At 44.0% G+C, this 15,596-nt stretch overlaps 1 pseudogene; it reads left to right on the top strand.

Annotated features, from left to right (window-relative positions):
• Window positions 1-912: 912 nt before the first annotated feature.
• On the top strand, window positions 913-15,323 carry LOC141121663 (uncharacterized; annotated as a pseudogene).
• Window positions 15,324-15,596: the final 273 nt, after the last annotated feature.

The following is a 15,596-nucleotide window of genomic DNA, read 5'->3' as shown; positions in this document are numbered from 1 at the left end:
CACACTCAGAGCTCCGCCCCTTCATACACACTCAGAGCTCCGCCTCTTCATACACACTCAGAGCTCCGCCTCTTCATACACACTCAGCTCCGCCCCTTCATACACACTCAGAGCTCCGCCTCTTCATACACACTCAGAGCTCCGCCCTCTTCATACACACTCAGAGCTCTGCCTCTTCATACACCCTCAGAGCTCCGCCTCTTCATACACACTCAGGGCTCCGCCTCTTCATACACGCTCAGAGCTCCGCCTCTTCATACAAACTCAGAGCTCCGCCTCTTCATACAAACTCAGAACTCCGCCTCTTCATACACACTCAGAGCTCCGCCTCTTCATACACACTCAGAGCTCCGCCTCTTCATACACACTCAGAACTCCGCCTCTTCATACACACTCAGGAGCTCCGCCTCTTCATACACACTCAGAGCTCCGCCTCTTCATATACAGTCAGAGCTCCGCCTCTTCACACACACTCAGGACTCCGCCTCTTCATACACAATCAGAGCTCCACCTCTTCATACACACTCAGAGCTCCGCCTCTTCATACACACTCAGAGCTCCGCCTCTTCATACACACTCAGGAGCTCTGCCTCTTCATACACACTCAGAGCTCCGCCTCTTCATACACACTCAGGACTCCGCCTCTTCATACACACTCAGAGCTCCGCCTCTTCATACACGCTCAGAGCTCCGCCTCTGCATACACACTCAGGGCTCCGCCTCTTCATACACACTCAGGGCTACGCCTCTTCATACACACTCAGAGAGGAGAGAAAGGGGAAGGATATACAGTATATACACACACAGCACAAGGCCGTGTTCACACTATGAGATGTTTCTTGAGCTGCAGTTCCTCTGAGCTCCACAAGATGGTGATCTCACCTCTACCCAGACAGGAAGTCTCTATGGAATACAGACAGGAAGTGATGTCATGTACATAAATGACAATTGGGACGTTCCATTTGATAAGACGTAGAGAGGAGACGTTGATGGATCTGGCGGCAGAGGAGGTAATATGTAGATTAACCCCTTCAGGGGGATCAGTTGATGATTAATATATTTTGCTTCCAAAGCTGGCCATACATGGTTCAGTTTTATCGTTCAGTCAGCGGGATGAGAGGAAAAAACTGAAGTGATTCCCCCATCCACACATTGGAGGGGGATGGGGGAATCCTCCCCGCTGTACTATTGTATTCTGACAATGGGGGGCGCTCCTCCGCTCTCAGAATACACAGATCAGTGATGAAGCTATTGGCTGCAGCCGCTGATCGAGTGACTTTTATCCGGCAGTGACCACACATGGATGGAAATGTGACCGATCCCTGCTGAACCAGCTGAATTTCCATGTCTCTATGGTCACCATAAGTGACTTCCTCCCCTCCCCCTCATCTCCTTCATTATGTAAGTCATGCTGAGATAATCTCCCATTGGCTGAGCAATATTCTCATTTGTCTCTGAGCTCCTTCTTGCTATTCCTCGTCCTGCCTGTTGTTTCCTTGGATTGATTTTCTGTGTAGTGACCCCGGCTTCATCTCTTGGATGCGCTCGTCTGTTGCTTGTCCTGACCTTTATCCTGATTCCTGGATCTCCTCCTCCTCTCTCCTCCATATCCTCTTACACAGCTTTTCTCCACACCTGCAGTGATCCTGGGGGGTGGAAACTTGGCACCAGCACTCAGCAAAATCCATCCCCACCATTAGGAGCTCTGGAGAAAATTGTCTGCTATTTACACTCCGTTCCTCCGCACGTCACCTGATCACATGAGAGCTTACTTTCACAGATTCCTGACAGATTTCTGTATGGTAAAGGTCAAAGTTCACTCTTCCATTTAGGAGAGGAAGGACGCACCCAGGAACAATGACTCATATAGAGGACCCCTCAAATCTCCCCATCCAAATGTCCCTCTATTCAGAGTCTATATGTCCTATGACATCACAATGACCTCACAGCTCCTCCTCCCAATGTCCCTCCATCTAGCTTTTTTTTCTGTTGATTTTGCAAAGTGGGACTGTTGGTCCTGTGTCGTATGTAGTGATATCAAAATGCCTGCAACAAGCTTTTAACTTGCGAAGTGTGGGTAAATTATACCTCAGCCTGAAGTGGGGCTTTAATAAAATGGAAACTTGAATGGTGAGGTGAGGAGGATTCTGGGAATATCATTTGATTTTACCATTTGTGTTCAGATCTAGAGTTTTCCTCCTGTGAAGTCTGGAGATCATATGACCATCACATTGCCTCCACCTCCCTCCCTGATAGAATAGAGAAATACAAAGAAGATTCTAGAAGTCACCAGAGAGATCATGGAGGAGAGGTGAGCGGTGCTGGGAATTCTGGGACATTATCCAGTAACAGACAAGGGATGTGTCTGGATGGTGACTGTATCATTGTGTGTGTCAGGTTCCTATAAGGTGTCAGGATGTCACTGTCTATTTCTCCATGGAGGAGTGGGAGTATTTAGAAGGACACAAGGATCTCTACAAGGACGTCATGATGGACAATCAGCCGCCCCTCACATCACCGGGTAAGAGGAGACTTTATTGTAAAGGAGAGAGCAGTACGGAGGGTCCACCTAGACCCCCCATCATCTGATAAACACATAGAAACAATGTATTCAGTCAGTGTGTGTGTTTCCTACAGATGGATCCAGTAATGGGAACCCACCAGAGAGATGTCCCCATCCTCTGTATTCCCGGGATTCCACACAGGAAGATCACACCATCCCTCACCATCATCAGGTAGATGAGGAACAATCCCTTGTGATTATTTTTAAACAATTATGTTTTTTACAGTTTGTGTTTTATTATATATTCAGAGTGGAAACCTCTGGGATGATAATATTGATGTTAAAGAAGAGTATAAAGAGGAGGATGAGGAGTATGGAGTGATGGAGGAGTTTTCAGTCCACAAGGATATGATGGAACCACCTAATACCAGGAACCCACCAGAGAGATGTCCCCGTCCTCTGTATTCCCAGGATTCCTCGCAGGAAGATCACACCATCCCTCACTGTTACCTCAAGGTTGGTGGGACAGAGCATCTAGAACATGGATTGGACTTGTGGAAACAATGTTTAGATTTTTTTATATGATGTCACAATAATGTAGCTTATATTTTACAGATGACATTTTCTCTAATTTTTTTGATTTAGAGTGGAGATCCAATTGATATAGAATTTGAGGTTAAATCAGAAGAAGAAGAGAGGTATGTGAGGGATGATCAGCAGTCTATGGAGGAGGATGGAATAACGGGGACATTTATAGAGGAGGACACTCCTACAGAGATCAGCACAGGTGGGTCATTAACACTAAATACATTCCTCCACCCATACTGCTCACTGATTGGTCCAGAGTAGGGCGGGGACTGGGTGATATCAGCCTGTAATCCCCTGGTCACTTTCCTGAGCTGTGTTCCCCGTCCTGTATTCCTGTATTTCTCTCGGATAATCTTCCTTCTCTGTGCTGCAGACACAATTTATGTATCTAGACTGGATTTATGAAGATTCTGGGGTTCAGCTGGCAGCAAAATTTTTGTTTTGACCATAGATATTACTAGACCTAGGCACCTGGGGTATATGCCTTGGTTCTCCTTCCCAATGCCCGAGTCTAGCAAGATCTCTGATAGAACAATTCTCCCAGGATTACTTGTTCTGTTGTCTGCTGGCTGTGTCGGGTGGAGGGATATGTCTGTATAGTCTTATACCCAAGTTACTGAGTGCAGTCTCAGGAGATGGGAGGCAGTGGTGTGGGACCTCTACAACTTGTCTCATGTAAACATCTATGCCGCGTACACACGAGCGGACTTTTCGACGGACTAGGTCCGGCGGACCGACTCCGGCGGACAATTCGACCATGTGTGGGCTCCAGCTGACTTTTTTTTCCCCAAAAATCCGACGGACCTAGAAATAAAACATGTTTCAAATCTTTCTGATGGACTTGAGTCCAGTCGAAAAGTCCGCTTGTCTGTATGCTAGTCCGACGGACAAAAAAACGACGCTAGGGCAGCTATTGGCTACTGGCTATGAACTTCCTTAATTTAGTCAAGTCATATGTCATCACGTACGAATCCGTCGGACTTTGGTAGATCGTGTTTAGGCAAGTCCGTTCATTCGAAAGTCCGTCGGAAAGTCCGCCCGTGTGTATGCAGCATTAGGCTAATACTGGTTACCGAATACCAATATTATGAGTCCTGACCCTTACTGTATAATTTATATTGTAGATTATATACTTTCAACCCCTGCACTATATACACTATGTTATACATCATTCTGATACGGTATATTTCTAACTGTGTATCCCATATAAGTTGTACATTACATAGGCCTTACTTCTTTTGCACCCATTTTCTACCAGCTGGACATTTTATATCTGTTGATTTGATTGGAGCACAGACTTTTACATGTTGATAATAATGTGATCACACATTTAAACTTTGGAACCTTAAACAGAAAGTGATAATGAGGGAGCAGTCATTAACCCAATGATCAGGGCGTGGTGACAGCGTTTATGTATGGCCGCTGTGTTAGATGGCTCCTCTCCGCAGCTGAGGAAATCACAAATCTGATGGACTCACTGCTGCTTCTGCACCCACCAGATGGCTTCGGACCACATCTGGGACTCAATGGCATGGCCAGGAAACGAAAGAAGGCCCCCATACCAAAAAAAACTCAGCTCACCTGTGCCCACCATTGCAGCCTCAGCTCACCTGTGCCCACCATTGCAGCCTCAGCTCACCTGTGCCCACCATTGCAGCCTCGGCTCAGCTCACCTGTGCCCACAATTGCAGCCTCGGCTCAGCTCACTTGTGCCCACCATTGCAGCCTCAGCTCACCTGTGCCCACCATTGCAGCCTCAGCTCCCCTGTGCCCACCATTGCAGCCTCAGCTCCCCTGTGCCCACCATTGCAGCCTCAGCTCACCTGTGCCCACCATTGCAGCCTCAGCTCACCTGTGCCCACCATTGCAGCCTCGCCTCATCTCACCTGTGTTCTACTCATGCACCTTGGTTGTCAAGCGCAATGGAGAATTTTCAACCGTCATGTCATGGGAAGGTGGGCTTCAACTGCTCAGGAGATGGGACATTTTCCCAGAAGAGAGCACAACCCTTCCTGGCCCCGTGGGCCCTTATACAATCACATCAGACTGGCAAGGGGTCTCAAACAGGAGATCTCCTAACCGGCAAAGTGAGTCCTATTTGCCCCTCTGGGGGACCACAACTATATAGTTCCCCAGCTGGGAGACTGATATCTCTTTCTCTATATCCCCCTTACAGTTTAGCAGCTTACCTGCACACAATTATTCCCAAAATCTCTTTTTATTTTTTTGTTACTGCTTTGTTTAGTCCTTACAGTTGGTTTCATTTGCTTGCCTGAGGCCATTGGCAATCTCAGTTTACCTTTCGTGTACATTAGCTCTAATCCCACAGCACTTGAAGATGCACTCTGTACTTAAACGTCTACTACTGCTTCTTCTTCGCACCAAGTTCCTGCCCCCAAGCCCTCACAGTGCTCATGTCCTTCTCTCCTGCGGCAAGAAATACCTACCAATGAGCTTAGAGCTGCGACTACCTCCAATGACCTACCTGCCTTCCTTACATGGGGTTTAAAATAGTCTCTCTGAATACCAGAGGCTTGGAAACACCCAGCAAAACGGCCTTGATGTGGAAGGAAGCCTCTACCCCCCAGGCTGATATCCTCTGTGTACAAGAGACCCACTTTCTCTCCCTTCAGAATGCAAGATGTAACCACAGGGATTTTCCACGTTTTTTTTTTGCCTCAGTCCTCGTTAGAAACGAAGGGTGCTCACAGAAATTAATAACTCTCTAGACTTTTGTCTCAAAGACACTGTGTTAGACCCCCAAGGCAGATACATTGTTCTGACATACTGTAAATGCCCATCTATACACCCTGGTGAATGTTCTGAACACTCACCAACTTTATTTCCTCCATAAGTTACTCCACAAAATACTGTAGCTAAAATTAGATATGGCTGGCTGCTGTTGTGTGGGAACTTTAACTTAACAGTAGACCCGGCAATAGACTCCTCCAAGTCGTCTAGAAGATCGGTACCTACTCTTTGCCCTTTACTCTACTCTGAGGACCTCTTTGATGTCTGGCACTGCCTACATGCTGCTGAAAGGAACTATAAATTTTTCTCCCCCAGGCATTCCACATATACTTGTATTGACCTGTTTTAGTAGATAAATGGCTACTGCAACAGGCCTCCTCCTCCATATCGGACATCACATGGTCTGACCATGCCACTATCTCCTTGTATGTGGAGGAGAGGGATACCTGTCCCCCAGTCTGTTTTTAGGGCTGCAATTAAAAAGTTATCAGCTCTCCTACTAATGTTAAATTGCTCTCTCAGTACCTAGAGGTATACTTTGACATGAATGCTGCCTCTACTGAGGACACCTTCCTATTATGGAACGCCCATAAGGCCTATATTAAATTGTAAGTTATCCAAGCATGTGCCCAAGCCAAGAAACAATACAACCTTCACTTAGATACAGTCCTTTCCAAAATTCATAAGCTGGAATCTGCTAATAAAGAAGTTTCTGACTCTGCAAGCTCCTCCGCTCTCCTTAAACTTATGCCGCGTAAACACGATCGAAATTTCGGCCCGCAAAAGACCGATGAGATTTTTTTTTCGTCGGAAAACGCGACCGTGTGCATGCTCCATCGGACTTTTGCTGGCCGAATTCCAGCCAGCAAAAAATTGAGAGCATGTTCTTAATTTTTCGGTCGGAAAAAGTTCCTATCCGAAAATGCGTTCGTCTGTGGCACATCTGTGGCAATTCCGACGTGCAAAATTTCTACGCATGCTCGGAAACAATTCGACGCATGCTCAGAAGCATTGAACTTCTTCATTTTCTCGGCTCGTCGTAGTGTTGCACGTCATCGCGTTCTTGGCGGTCGTAATTTCAGCGAACTTTTGCGTGACCGTGTGTATGCAAGGCAAACTTGAGCGGAAACTCGTCGGAAAAGCCGCCATATCTTTTTCCGATGAGAAGTCCGGCTCAAATTGAGAGGCCCATTATTCGAACAAAACGATAAAATTACGAGAACTTGCAAAATAAAACACTCCGCAAATAGGAATCCGCTGGAAAGGTCCTAGCTAACAGATTTAAGTCCCAAAGAACCAAAACTAAAATAATTCACCTCCTTCACCTTCCCAGTAACCATAAAATCTTTAATGCCCAGGACATAGCTAACTCGTTTGCAGACCATTACGAAGCCCTATACAATCTCAGAACTGAACCACTCACCACCCAACCCTCCACCCAGGCCATCGATTAATTCTTGGCTCAGCTACAGCTCCCAACTCTCTTTGAAGAATACCTCTTAACCCTAAATATCCCGTTTACCATGGCAGAGATCACTAAAAGCAATGACTCTCTGCCGGGAGGCCCTGATGGCTTCACAAACGACTATTACAAACTTTTCAAAGACCAGCTGGCTCCACATTTGTGCTCATCACAAGCTTCCTTTCCCCTAGAGATGCTGAAGGCTTATGTTGTCACCATCCCCAAACCTAGGAAGGAACCAACGTCCCCTGCCAACTTTAGACTAACCTCTTTGCTTATCACAGTTGTTAAAATGTATGCCAAACTATTAGCAGTTCGCCTGTTCAATATCCTCCCTGAACTGATCAAACCAGACCAGACTGGCTTCTCCAAAGGCAGACAGACTTCCAATGCCACTAGGCAAATAAGAAACCTTCTCCACCATGCTGAAGCTCACCGAACGCCTTCTCTGCTCCTGTCTTTAGATGCAGAGAAGGCATTCGATCGGGTCCATTGTGGCTAAATGCTAAGTTTGGATTCCAGGGGCCTATCCTATCAGCCATCTTGGCCCTATACTCATGCCCAACTTCTCAGGTATACGCTTCTAACCTCTAGACTTTTTGAGATCATCAATGGCACCCATCAGTGATGTCCCTTATCCCCCTCCATATTCAATCTATTAATCATATCACTAGCCAAAGCCATAAGCTTCAGGATTGGTCACTCTGTTCATACTATTAATCTCTTCATGAACAATGTCATCCTACGTCTCACTAATCCCTCCATGTCACTACCTCAGGCACATCAACTCCTGTCTCTATTTAGTGACATAACTTACTACACGGTAAATATTTCCAAGTCATTCATTTTAGATTTGGGTACTCCAGAATCAACTAAGAAGGCACTACAAACCTCGCTCCCATACATTTGGAACTTCCAGGGTGTCCCATACTTGGGCATCACCCTTAACCTTAACCTCTAACATGACTCAGCTCGCTAAAATTAACATGGAGACTCTGTCCAAAAAAATTGCCCAGGAACTCACTTGGCCAAATATGAGCTTTCCTGGTCAGGCCACCTAGTATCCTTCGAAATGTTAATTCTCCCCCAAATCCTCTACCTTTTTGGAACACTAACCATTCCACTGCCTTTGAAACACCTACAAGCCTTAAACTCTTCACCCAAATGATTTATATGGCAGGGCAAGAGGGGGAGATCCCTAACAAACATCTTGTTAAATATAGAGGAGCAGGGGGGATGGGACTAATAGACATCAAGGACTAGTGTTTGGCAACCTACTTGGGTCAACCCAAGCACTGGTTTTTACCTCCGGACCCCTTACTTTGGGCAGTAATTGAGCCCATCACAGATGTTTGGCAACCCTTCAGACTAAAAGACTTTTCTCCCCCACTAAGAGCCTCCCTTTTAGTTTGGTGAGAACTGAACAGCCAATCCCGGTCACAGCTCTTTGACACTCCAGTCCACATCCCTATCTCAATGATTTCTACACTTATACCGCACATAAGCCTCCAGTCTTCGATATTGAAAGAAATGACGGGATGCTTCACTTCTTAGTATGACAACCCTGAAGGAGATATATGGGCTGTCAGGCGCAGACCACTTCACGTATCTCAGAATACATCACGTCCTGGTGACATCCCCTCCTCCTGAGGTGCATCTCGCCAAACAATTATTGCAGTTTTATTTGTCAACAGCTGCCAGGAACATAGACACCCCCCTAATATATAACATACTGCAGGAAAAGCTAACCTTCCTTAAGTCACAAAAGATCTCACTCCATTAGTATCTCACGGAGTTCAGAGGGTAGTGATAAATGGGGAGTGCTCAGAATGGTCCAATGTGGAAAGTGGGGTCCCTCAGGGTTCTGTGCTGGGACCAATCCTATTTAATTCATTCATAAATTAACTGGAGGATGGGATAAACAGTTCAATCTCTGCATTTGCAGAAGATACTAAGCTAAGGAGGGCAATAACTTCTCTGCAGGATGTGGAAACCTTGCAAGAAGATCTGAACAAATTAATTGGCTGCGCAACTACATGGCAAATGAGGTTTACTGTAGGAAAATGTAAAATAATGCATTTAGGTGGCAAAAACATGAATGCAATCTACTCACTGGGGGGTTAGGAACCTCTAGTGGAATCTAGGATGGAAAAGGACCTGGGGATCCTAGTAGATGATAGGCTCAGCAACAGCATGCAATGCCAAGCTGCTGCGAGCAAAGCCAATAGAATATTGGCATGCATTAAAAAGGGAAATAACTCTAGAGATAAAACGATAATTCTCCCACTCTACAAACTCTGGTCCGGCCGCACCTGGAGTATGCTGTCCAGTTCTGGGCACCAGTCCTCAGGAAGGATGTACTGGAAATGGAGAGAGTACAGAGAAGGGCGACAAAGCTAATAAAGGGACTGGAGGATCTTAGTTATGGGGAAAGATTACAAGCACTGAACCTATTCTCTCTGGAGAAGAGACGCTTGAGAGGGGATAAGATTTCAATGTACAAATACCGTACTTGTGCCCCCACGATAGGGATAAAACTTTTCCGTGAAAGGGCATTTAAAAAGACTCGCGGCCATTCACTAAAATTAGAGGAAAATTGATTTAACCGGAAAATGAGTAGAGGGTTCTTTACGATAAGAGCGGTAAGAATGTGGAATTCTCTTCCACAAGCAGTGGTTTCAGCAGGGAGCATAGATAATTTCAAAAAACTACTAGATAGGCACCTTAATGACCACAATATACAGGGATATACAATTTAATATTGACAAAAAAGCGCACACACACTGTTAGGTCACCTAAGACCAGGTGACAAATGCACTCTGTAGGAGTCAGAAGTGCACCGCTAGGTAGTGGACCCTAGGACTGACTGCTGCGGATTGAACCCTGGGAGGTTCAGGAAGCAGGTCTATTGGATCACTAACACAGATCCCACTGGGAGCTAGAGCATAGATTCCCCAGGGCGCGGAGTCTAAGAGCCAGCAGGTGTTCACCAGAGCCTCTAGTGGTGAGAATGGACTAAGCTGCAGTCTGGCTCCAGGTCGCGGCCCCCCAGGGTCTCACAGCTCACGGTAGACTACAGGAGAAGAGGAAGGAGGCAGCAGGCTGGAACAACAAGGAAAGTAAGGGATAAGCCAAATGTCAGGGCGACTAGCAGACAAGGATAAACATAACACGCCAAAGGTCAGGGTCACAAGCAGACAGGGAAAGTCGAGAACAGGCCAAAGTCGGTAACTGGAATCAGACGTAGGAAACACAGCAAGTACACACGAAAGCTAACACAATGGTTGTTCAGCACTGCTGGCTTGCAGTGCACAGGTTAATATAGGGTTCCCTGATAGGGCCTGGGGTGGGGCCATGCTTAGAGGAGAGGTTATAAAACCAGCCAGGTGTGAGTGGCTAGCCTCTTAGTCTGAACACACGAGGAGAAGGTAAGCTGGCAGAGAAAGATTACTGCATAACCATGACACACACACACACAGGTTGGACTCGATGGACTTGTGTCTTTTTTTTAACCTTACCAACTATGTAACCTATCGCTTAGCTCAGATCTATCCCTACCACTCCCCACTTTGTTGGCGAGGATGTGGCCAAATTGGCAATCTTCTCCATATCTTTTGGTCCTACAAGAACATTGCAAGCTTCTGGAACAAAATCTTCACAATAATCTTACATGTGATGGGTGTGGTGACCTCTCCCAACCTGGCTTTGGCTGTCTTGGGCCTTGAAATTGACAATGTACCCTGTTTTTCTTGAGAAGTTGTCAGGAATAACCTGGTCGCTTGTGATAGCCAAACACTGGAAAGCCCAGGAAGCCCCCAATCCCTCTGAGGTAGTTATACTCCTTAAGCTCCATCATTCTTATGAAACATGCTCTTGCACTGTGGCTTGGTAGTGCATCAGCCTTCAACTCCTGGTGGAAACCCTGGTCCATCTGGACCAATAAATGACATTCCCCTAATGAGTATCTATTTGCTCTACCTTAACCTATATTATATTGTAGACATGTTTTTTTGTGACAAGAAGTACATGACGATTGGCTTGCTAGTGTTCCAACTGTTGTACAAGATTTGTTAGTCGTGTTCCTATTCTCTTGTTAAATATGCTGAGAGCAACCTTCCATGTGTGACCGCTCATAGCAGATTAACCTGTATGTCTTGTAAAATGCACTAAACATGTAATGCTAAAAAAAGAAGATGGTGGTCTTCAGGATCAGTCCAGTCTTCATCTAGTTTGTTCTCCCCCCATCCTCACTCTCTGACCTCTGGTGGGGCTCAGTCTTGCTGTTATTCATGACTAAATTATGGACTAAATAAGGAAGTGCAGGACTTCTTGTGTTGGGAAGATGGCAATGAGTGATAGAGGGGGTGGGGACACTCGTCCTATAATCCCCCCCCCCCATCACTGTCACTCCTATAAAAGACAGTTTTTATTGTTTCCTCACTCTCTAACTAAAATCAATGAATAAACAAATGAACCGGTAGGAGATCAGAGGACCCATTTACTAGTTACCTTGAGGGTGGAATTGTAAGATCCTCAGAGACAAAGCTGCCTGATGTGGGCGGAGTCCTGGTTTAGGGGAACCAATCTGCTCATGTCTAGTAATAATCTTTGTATTTCTATTTTAGTAGATGGACGGGAGATGAGGAAAACCTCAGAGGATTGTCTCACTTTGTCTCCAGACTGTAAAGTAGAAGATGAGGACATCACACAGTATAGTCCAGGAGAAAACCCGGCTACCTCAAATGTCCATCCGGCACCACACAGTGTAGATGGACCATCGTATTCCTCTTATCCTGAGGAACCTCAGACTGTGAGGGACGGTGCCGCCCTTCCAACAGAGAAGAGGTTTTCCTGTACTGAGTGCGGGAAGTGTTTCCGTTTTAAATCCAATCTTCATGTGCATAAAAGAACTCACACAGGGGAAAAACGGTATTCCTGTCCTGAGTGCGGGAAATGTTTTTCAGTGAAGTCCAGCCTTCACAGACATCAGAGGTCTCACGCAGGGGAGAAGCAATATTCTTGTTCTGAGTGCGGGAAATGTTTTTCACAAAACTCCAATCTTTACAGACATCAGAGGTCTCACACAGGAGAAAAGCCATATTCCTGTCCTGAGTGCGGGAAAAGTTTTTCAGTGAAGTTCCATCTTGACACACATCAGAGATCTCACACGGGGGAGAAGCCGTATTCCTGTCCTGAGTGCGGGAAATGTTTTTCAGAGAAGTCCAGTCTTTACACACATCAGAGATATCACACGGGGGAGAAACCGTATTCTTGTCCTGAGTGTGAGAAATGTTTTTCAGAGAAGTCCGATCTTTACAGACATCAGAGATCTCATACAGGGGAGAAGCCGTATTCCTGTCCTGAGTGTAGAAAATGTTTTTCAAGAAAGTTTTATCTGAACATACATCAGCGATCTCACACAGGGGAGAAACCGTATTCCTGTTCTGAGTGTGAGAAACATTTTTCAGAGAAGTCCAGTCTTTATAAGCATCGGAGATCTCATACGAGAGAGAAGTCACTTTCCTGTTCTGAGTGCAGGAAATGTTTTATAACAAAAGCAGATCTTGTCAAGCATCAAAGGTGTCACACTGGGGAAAAGCCATATTCTTGTCCTGAGTGTGGGAAATGTTTTTCAGTGAAGTCCAATCTTTACAAACATCAGAGATCTCACACAGGGGAGAAGCCGTATTGCTGTCCTGAGTGCGGGAAATGTTTTTCACAGACGTCCAGTCTTTCCAAACATCAGAGATCTCACACTGTAAAGAAATCAGGTTCCTGTCCTAAATGAGGGAATTGTTCCTCACTGAAGTCCTGTCTTCCTGTACATCAGGGATCCCACACAACCCTCGAGGTGTATTAGTGCCTTGAGTGCGGGAAATGTCTTCTATATGAATGTTGCTGGACATCACAGCTCTCATGTGGGGAAGAAGCACACCCTGATATACACCTCAGATATACTCCATGGCTGATCTTCATTATGTAGGAAACAGTTCATAAGGAGATCAGAGATCACCAAAGACATGGATGAAGTGTTGTACTGTGTTGGCCATTGATAGCAGTAGAAAAATAAAAATGGAGTCATTACCTTTGTTGTGTATTTATGAAGAAATAATACATTAATATTTACTGGCAGAAATGTGAGATTTGTTTAGGCCTCAAAAACGGATGAACCATGATTCTAAGGTATCATTGAACTGTTACCCTCTTGGAACCATTTAATGCAAAAAAGGTGAACTTGTATGCTTTACAAGGCTTAATGCATCAACCATCTCTTCAGGTTATACAATCCTTGTGTGAGAGAGATTTTTGGACAATAGTGTATCTCTTCACAAAACAAAAAAGATTTTTGCCCATCTTGGTGGGTAAATAAACACGACAAACACAGCCATAGGAAAAAAGGGTTATACAGACTTTTATCTCATAGAATACACTTGTGTCCAACAAAACCTATTGTGTGAATTTTTAGGAACTGTTTAAATAGCTAACACCTTGGCTAACACAACTCATTGTGTAGATTTTAGGAATTGTGGACACAGCTAAACTATCTAAACATCAATTGAAACTAAGTCCATCCTAACACATGGTGTAGATTGTAAGCTCTACCGAGCAGGGCCCTCTGATTCCTCTTGTACCAAATTGTAATGTAACTGTACTGTCTGCCCTCATGTTGTAAAGCGCTGCGCAAACTGTTGGCGCTATATAAAACCTGTATAATAATAATTATAAGTAGAAGTGTTTTAAGAAACATTAGTATTATGGAAAACATATAATTATAACTATATAAGACTGTAGCCTATGATTAGATAAACAAATATTCATTGGATATACCAGAATTATACATGTATCCATATAGATAATCATTTTATGTGATATTGATTAATATATATAACAACATGTGTCTTTCATAGATAGACCAGTTTTTATAGATATACATTTATAGATATACATATAAACATTTTATGTAATAGTGATTAATCAAAATTATACGGAGTGTATTTTATATTAGACCGATTACCAGAATATTTAAAGATATATATTCTTCTCACCTTTATATAAACCAATACACATTATAAAAATTGAATATATTAACTTAAAGAGATAAACTCCAAACACATATGAGACACCTGGTGGTTGAAGGTGATATTATTTGAAATCACGAAATTGCCGGGAAAGGTTAATTATTAAGTCTTGCCTAATAATGAAAAAGGAACACATACCTTTTGGGCAGAACTTATTATAATTTTATGATCTCATTGTCTGAGATGGTATTTAGAAGCAAGAAAGATGCCATGAGGAAGAGGAGAGCTCAGGGACCCACCCCGACACAGAATCAGGGACGCACCCTGAGGGAGGACACTGGGAAATACACACACTCCCAGACAGACAGACACTCATGCACCATGCATGAATACATATTTTGACATGAAGATTCCTGAACCCTGATCCTTGGAACTCGGAGGTTGCAAGAAGTAAATCCTCTTTAAGGGTATCCATTTTTGAAAGCTATGGCAGCCATCTTAACTCTGGTAACCAGCAATCCAGACTAATAGCCATTTTGGAATGGGTAATTATGTCATGTTGAATTTATCTTGTATGTTCTCTCAAATATTGATGTATTGAAATATTATACTATTGATAATCGTTCTCCCGAATCAATAGCCGTGTTGTAGATTTTTCTCTAAAGATTCAATTTTTCATTATATTTTTCTTTTTGCATAGTTGCCACTTTTATTGACAAAACAAACGTCTAATTTATTTCACATTGTTAACCACTTACTTACCTGCAGTATAGTAACGGTTGGACATGTGAAATACAGACGTTCTGTTTAATTGTCATTTTCACAAGGTTATTGATTCTACCGAGAAGTTATCATGGTGGTATTATGTCAAAGGGACTGCACGCCTATTTTTGCAAGTGTTTTTATTGATTTTCAAGACGTTCATGTAACGCAATCGGTATTTTAATTTCATGTAGATATTTGTTTTTTGTCAACCAATAAATGTAACTATTTTGCATGATCATGTCTCCGTGAATAAGTTTCATATGTATAGACTGTGTCATATAGATTGATTTTGTATCTTAAAAATATCCTTGTTAAAAATTAAGAACGGGGGAGCAAGGAGAATGGGACTTTGTATGAAGCATATGATAGCAAGAAGGTAATTAGCTGAATAAAGGAATTTTATTGCTTTACATAACTTGTGGGCATACATATATAATCATGAAGGTAAAAAGGTATACACTTTTACAACAGTAGCCATAAAATGACATAACCATCATTGTAATAGATT

This window comes from Aquarana catesbeiana, unplaced genomic scaffold (assembly GCF_042186555.1).
Source record: "Aquarana catesbeiana isolate 2022-GZ unplaced genomic scaffold, ASM4218655v1 unanchor228, whole genome shotgun sequence".
NCBI lineage: Eukaryota > Metazoa > Chordata > Amphibia > Anura > Ranidae > Aquarana > Aquarana catesbeiana.
The sequence above is the reverse complement of the archived record's forward strand: the minus strand, read 5'-3'. Positions and strand labels throughout refer to the sequence as shown.